Genomic DNA, 6,000 nt, shown 5'->3' with positions numbered 1-6,000 from the left:
CGCCCCGGATTTTGAATGATAAATTCAAATCCGAAACCTGAATAATTACAATTACAAAAAAACAAATCTCGAAACTTCGAGTTCATTATTACAATTCACTCTCACAATATATTATAAAGCTCAAATGAGCATAACACACCTCACAACTTACAATTGTTGTAAAACTCTAACAATTGCTCTAACCGCACGATCACCGTCCTGGTTCTCCTGTCCTGTAGGATTACCCGCTACACAATTTGAATAGTGTACCGGGAGTTGCAACAACACAAAACCCGGTAAGCTTTTTACAGCCAGTATGAGTAAACAAGAAAGAACTGTTGATTTATTAGATTTCAAGACTACCACAAACCCACGTTACTTTCTCACTCTCATATATATATATAGACACTTATGAGTTACTCTCAATTTAGCTCATAAGATCACTCACTCTCATATATATATGTAGACACTTATGAGTTACTCTCAATTTAGCTCATAAGATCCCTCACTCTCATATATATATATAGACACTTATGAGTTACTCTCAAATTCGCTCATAAGATTTCCCAACATTTGGTAGACAGACTCATATATATATATAGACCCTTATGAGTTACTCTCAATTTCCCTCATAAGGTTACCATATATATATTGACACTTATGAGTTACTCTCAATTTCACTCATAAGGTCACTCCACATTTGGCAGACAGACTAGAGCTCTAACTGAACGTAACCACTCGTCCGGCCACAGACGTGATTACGATTTAATACTATTAATAACCACCAGCCCGGTACGAGAGCGTGATTCACTAATAGATCCCATGGTCACCTCGTGACCTAGTGATCTCCACAGATCACAACAATTTATTGTTTCTCAACAATAAAACTCAACACCTCTCACAATATATTGTTTCTCAACAATAAACTCAATACCTCTCACAATATATTGTTTCTCAACAATAAACTCAACACAACTCCAACAATACATATTATTTCACGTAATAATATATATACAGACATTCACACAGGAATGTCTAATACACCAACAATAGTTCATATGATTGCAAAATAAAGCAATTAAATATATTGGGTTCGTAATATGAACCACGTGAGGTTTACTCACCTCTAATCCAGCTGCGTCTTCTTAACAGCTCCATTAACAATCTCACGAATCGTCCGCCAAATAAATCCATCGATCACCTAATCCAATAATGATCTTAACTTAGCCAACAACTCAAAAGCACACATATACGGAAACCCACGGTCGGATTCTAATTTTAATGATGATCCAACGGTCAGATCGAAATCATACGATGATCCAACGGTCGGATCTGAATTTAATGATGATCCAACGGTCGGATCCTCACGGATCGCCTTTAGGATCATCCTCCAAAATTATCACGAAGACTCCGATCTTCTTGAATCACTCTAACAAACATCTCCATAAAATTATATGAAAATCCGACGGTCAGATTCTCACGAATCGCCTTCCGAATCACTATTTCTCAATTATACGAAGATCCAACGGTCGGATCTTCGCCCGTGACCTCACAAAGTCACCGGGACAGTCATACGATCAACATATCCAAAATTGAAGCAAAACCGATGGTCAGATCTTCACAGATCGTAAACCGAAGATAAACGTAAAAACGTTAAATAGTAACGTCAAAACGAAAATCCACTATTTATCAACTTTTTCTAACATGACCATGTTATATATCAAAACGCTCGTATGGATGCATAGATCATCACCTAGATAATGAAAACTCGAAATATGGTCTGATGCGCCGCCACAAGCGGTGGTCAGTGGGCGGTCAACGCGGCGGTCAACGACGGTCAACCACCTCAGATGGCAAAGTGACCAACTACAAACTGGTTCAAAATGAAAGGGTGGTCGACTTTCATACCTGGAGCTAAGCCTGGTTCGGCCTAGATCGTCCTAGATCAAGCGTTGAAGTTGGATTAATCTCGTGCGTCTGATCAGATTCCAGATTGAATCAGGGACGTCGAAATCTTCAACTCGTGATCTTTCACTCCACACTCCAAATCGTCAAGCAAGGCCTATATGGGGATGATCAGGGGGAGGAGGAGATCACGAAAATGGGGACGATCGGCCCATGCAACGCCGGAAAAATGGTTTTCCGGCCGGGTCCGAATGTTGCTTCTGGGTGGCTTCGATCCAGTTTTTGGAGCAGCGGCGGAGCAAGGCGACACCAGAGGGAGGCTGTGCGTGCGACGGCGAGCTCGGGGAAGGCCGGGTCCGGGGCCAGAGGAGGCTGGAGGACCATCGTTTGGCCGGGTCGGGTCGGTCGGAACCCGAGGGTTCTGAAGGTCGAAGGAAGAGAGAGAACGGAGGTTCTGGGGGCTTTTCCGCAAAAAGAATATTTTTTCGTCCTTAAATGAAAATAAAAATCAGAAATTTCCTATTTATAGAAAATTCCCAATTTTCAAAAATTCATAACTTATTCATAAGAACTCCAAATATTGCGTTCCACATGTCCACGAACTCGTATCGACGAGCTCAACAACTTTCATGAAGGAAGTTTTCCCAAATTTTGAACGTATAAAAAGTCAACTTTGTTGACCCCCTAAAAACGTTCGTTTTCGAAAATAAAATCGTTCGAACTAATTCCACAACTTCTCCAAGCTTCGTACTCGCTCCTACTATCGTGAAATCATTTCTAAAAATCCACGGAATTTAATTTGGATTTTCCGGGGTATTACATCCATTTCCGGAAATCTACCTTCTCTCTCCTCTCCCCCGAACTCTCTTCTTTCCCTTTCGGGTCCTTCTTCCTCCCTTCGATTCCGCGCATTCCGGCCACCAACCGGCGTGCAGCCGGCCACCACAAGAGCTCCTCCCTCCCCTCTGCACCCTAGTAGCCTTAGGTTGTGGCGATTTGGCTGAGAAACCTCGAATCGAAGCAAGGAAGTCCACGGGGGCAGTTTGAGCTTTCCGGCGATTCCACCGTTTCCGGCCGTCCCCGACCACCAAATCACCATCGAAGGTTCGGTTTTTGCCCAGGATTGTTTTGCCCCTAGCCTTGAGTCACGATTTGCAGTGTGGAGGTCGAATCGACGATTTCAAATTCTAGGGTTCTTGAGTTTTTCTGGAAAAACTTCTCCAGCCGGTTTCGACTGTTTCAAGGTAAAATTGGAATGTGTTGTAGTTGAAGAAATGGTTGGGCCTGTTTTGAAGTTGCTGTTGTCAAAATTTGGTGGCCATCGGAGGTGGTGGGCCCCACGCGCCGCCACTGTGGGTGGCGCGTGGTAGCGCGTAGGGATGAGTTTTAATTAATGCTTTGGCCCAATAAATCGTACATTGGTTGTAGAATGTTTATACATGAAGTTTGATTGAAAATTTGAGGAGTTATGAATTGAATATAAATTATCGGTTGGTGATTTACGTGAATTCGATCGCTGAATTTCTTTCGAATTCACTTTAGAATTTATTTATCGATGAATGAATATTATTGAAGAATTATTCACGGAATATAATTGTGTACAGGACGACATACCGAGCTATTGCTCGATGACGGAACACGAATGCATGATCGTCGGAATAGTACTGTGAGTGGACTTTTGTTTTAAATATCGATGCATGCATTTATTATCTTAAAATAATGCTCTAGTGATTATTCATATTACTTTTTGAGGAAATGAATTAATTTTCTGAAATTGATTTCGAATTATATCATGGTTTTGATTTATAATATTATTTGATGAATTCCTTATTTCCGAGGTAAATTTCCGGAATTAAGTATATCCCTAATCACCGAGTTAAGATCCTGGAAGATTTTCAAGATGAGTTTTCGATGGAGTTGGATTTCTCATTTATTTATTGACTTTCGGTTTTGGCATTGGGAATGCCTAATTAATGATTCTTTTTGGATTTGGTTTGTTTCTTGGAGTTTTTGAGAGATTTTTTGGAATTGAGATTTGCTTATACTAATTTCCGGTTTTGGTTACGGATTTGAGAATATTTGGGCGTGTGGGACACGCCGTCGATTTATTCCTATTTCTCACTTATCCATTTTGAGATTGAGAGTAATCTTGGCGTGCGGGGTCACGTCGTTGAATACATGGTTTCTATCTCATGAGAAATGTGGGGAAGCTACATGGATTTACTGGTTTTCGATGATTTTTTCCTCACCATACGCGGGTTATGTGATTAGGTCTCCTCCTCACTGACTTTGTGTTGGTGAGTGGCAGTTGAGGTAGCTTGTTCTCCCCCTCACCTACTTTGTGTTGGTGAGTGGCAGTAGAGGTGATTTATTCTCCTCCTCACGTGGGTGGCAGTTGAGGTTATTAGTTCTCCTCCTCGCACAATCTATGTGTGAGTGGCAGTTGAGGGTAGGTAGAGCCTGGGAGGCTCCATTTCCCGTATGGTGATATCTCTTTCCCATATCCTATCATTTCTCGACTAGCGGGGCCTAGTCTGATTTCCATGTAACCAGCGGAGCTGGTCTTATCCTATTGAGTATCGGAGTTTCGATCTTTCCTCTCAGTTGTTTGTGACTAGCGGGGCTAGTCGGTTTTTTTTCTTGAGCGGAGCTTCTCGTGATTTGTTTTCTAAATCGTTGCATGCATCGAGAGTTTTTAAGGAAATAAATGTGGGAAAGTATAAAATCCATTTGGTTTAAAAATTGTTTATTTTTGTCCACTCACGCTAACGTATTTTATGTACTTTCCCCTGGGCCCTTCGGTTTCAAATGCCCAGTTTGCAGGCGAATTGGTTGAGGTCGGGCGTACACGGAGTTGAGGCATAGTCAACAGCATGGCTTCCGCATCTGCCTTTGAATTAGGTTTTCCTCTTATACCTTTCTGTTAGAATTGCTCTGATTACCTATGGGATTTATGCTATTCGAGTTGAGATGTGTGTTTTTTGAATTGGCGGCTGATGTTGATTTGGGGAGCAGGGTGGCTCCAGGAGTATAAGGATGAATTGATTGAGAAGTGTAAATGTTTTCTACAGGTTTGGGTAGCCCATTTTAGGGGAAGTTCCGCCAAATTTTTGGTAGAATTTCTTCTAAGGTGGGCCCCGCAGGGTCACTTCGGATTTCATGGTGAAATCCGGGGCGGGTCCTGTCAAAATGAGCCTTAGAAAAACTTATGTGTCGTTCTAGTGGGTTGTATGCAACCACTATTCGAATCATTTGAACAAACCATGTCATGAGAGATGACTTATGGGTCCGATACATATAGGCTTTGACATGACCGTTTGGGACACCTAGGTCATGCTATTATGATCCGTTTATTAAAGACTTCACATGGACATCCATTATTCAAAACGAAGAGAAGTAAGAATCAAAAATTGATTCGAGGAGAAGCATGGCACGCCCCTACACCTCACGGCGCCGCCACCATGCTAGACCGGCCACCAATGGCCGGTGTCGCCTATCCCCTGCGACCATCACTTGGCTTTGATGCTAAGAACCCCAATCCACCTCCTCTTTCTACTTCTAAAGTCAATTGTGACCTCATGGCTTAACCAAAATCCTTATTGGTTGCTTCTAAAGCCCATCTTTTGTTCTGTAAAGCCTGCTTTTGAGGATCGAGACCATCCATCCTGTGAAAAGGACACTAAGGAAATAAATCCATTCTTACATAGAATCCAACGGGATTCTGTGGATCAATTCAACCAACTTGCAGACTGCTTAAATGTTTTATGGTGTTGGTTGATGTGCGGACACGCTGGTCACGTGTCGCACTATCGTCCACTCGTAATGCTGCTGATGATAAACTCCTAGCCCAAATCATATGGCTACGGGCTTACTACCCAGATCATCCCATTCAATCAGTTCGACTTGATAATGCTAGAGAGTTTATATCGAAAATTTTCGATGACTATTGCATATCATTGGGGATTGATATTAGGGATCATATTTCCATGTACACACTCCAATGGTCTAGCGGAAAAGCCACCATTAAATGACTACGATGGTAGCTCGGACATTGGTAATGCGCACCAATATTTCCGCTTGGGGTTATGCAATATTACATGCAGTTATGCTAAATCA

This window comes from Rosa rugosa, chromosome 3 (genome assembly GCF_958449725.1).
Source record: "Rosa rugosa chromosome 3, drRosRugo1.1, whole genome shotgun sequence".
Lineage (NCBI taxonomy): Eukaryota > Viridiplantae > Streptophyta > Magnoliopsida > Rosales > Rosaceae > Rosa > Rosa rugosa.
Note: the sequence above shows the minus strand (reverse complement) of the source record.